Genomic DNA, 647 nt, shown 5'->3' with positions numbered 1-647 from the left:
GATTCCCTTGGCTTTCTTCCCATGCCAAGGAAATCCTCTGTAGAGTAGTGAATATTGGAAATTATTAAAATAAAAATGAATCTGATTTTCCAGGTTTAATGTTTGTTGCTCTAATAATTATGAGTTAAAAATAAGTTTTGTGATGATTGTATTTCTGACCAAAATTTAAAAAAAAACTAAATACATTTACTTTTATTTTTTAACATTCACCTGAGGATTTTTTTTAAAAAATTGATTTTAGAGAGAAAGGAGAGAGAGAAAGAGAGAGAGAGAGAGAAAGAGAGAGAGAGAGACACCCATATATCATATATCAGTTGCCTCCCACAGGTACACTGACTGGGGGATTGAATCCACAACCTACATGTGTGCCCTGACCGGGAATCGCACATGCAACCTTTTAGTGTACCTGTTGGTGCTCCAATCAACTGAGCCGCCAGGCCTGGGACTAAATTATGTTTAATTGTAGGAGAAACATAATGTAGTTTTTAAAACATGTTTTATTTTACATAAAGAAGGGCAATATTGGCTGGTTCAAAATGAAATTGAATTAACCTAATCCATGGTAGAAAGGCATGAATATAACCATTCTAATATCCCTTATCCTTTGCAACCAAATCACATTGCGTGCTTACTATAAACTTGGGCTC

The sequence above is a fragment of the Myotis lucifugus genome, unplaced genomic scaffold (assembly GCF_000147115.1).
Source record: "Myotis lucifugus unplaced genomic scaffold, Myoluc2.0 scaffold_663, whole genome shotgun sequence".
NCBI lineage: Eukaryota > Metazoa > Chordata > Mammalia > Chiroptera > Vespertilionidae > Myotis > Myotis lucifugus.
The sequence above is the reverse complement of the archived record's forward strand: the minus strand, read 5'-3'. Positions refer to the sequence as shown.